Below are 664 nucleotides of genomic sequence, written 5' to 3' on the forward strand. Positions count from 1 at the left end.
GCGCACACTGACTTTTTACCATTCGCCCGGTAATTAAAAAGTCACCTCTTCCCTCCGAATTGAAATTCAGAGATGAAAAAACGGCAGTGCGACGGAAAATTAAATTCCCCATCAACTGCCCTTTTTTCATCCCTTAATCTCAATTAGGAGGGCAGAAGCGAATTTTTAATTCGCGGGCGAATAGTGAAAAGTCAGTGTCCGCCGCGAAAAAATTATTTTTTTTACTGGCCCATGACTTTCATGGCAGTTTTTATTTTTTTGCTGCAGAGATTAAGGGATGAAAGAAGGTTTATTGATGAGGAATTTAATTCGCCGTCGAACTGCCGTTTTTTCATCCCTTAATCTCAATTAGGAGGGGAGAGGTGAATTTTTAATTCGCGGGCGAATAGCGATAAGTCAGTNCTCTTTACGAGTTGTTCCCTTCCCGCCCCCCTCAAGCCACTGTACCGCATTTGCCGAAGGGAGGGAAAATCTCATTCGAGGGAAAAACCTGCCCTGATACAGTCGTCCTTTTTAACGGGACTACCGCTCGGCAGTGAAACTGTGAGATTAGAGCACTATCAATTTTGACTGCCGGTGCCGGGAAGCGAACCCGGATCATTAGCATACCAGTCTAGCACTCTAACCGCACGGCCACTACCGTCGGTAGTTTTTATTGTTTTGT

The sequence above is a fragment of the Diachasma alloeum genome, unplaced genomic scaffold (genome assembly GCF_001412515.2).
Source record: "Diachasma alloeum isolate Michigan unplaced genomic scaffold, Dall2.0 Dall_scaffold_01378, whole genome shotgun sequence".
In the NCBI taxonomy this organism is placed as follows: domain Eukaryota; kingdom Metazoa; phylum Arthropoda; class Insecta; order Hymenoptera; family Braconidae; genus Diachasma; species Diachasma alloeum.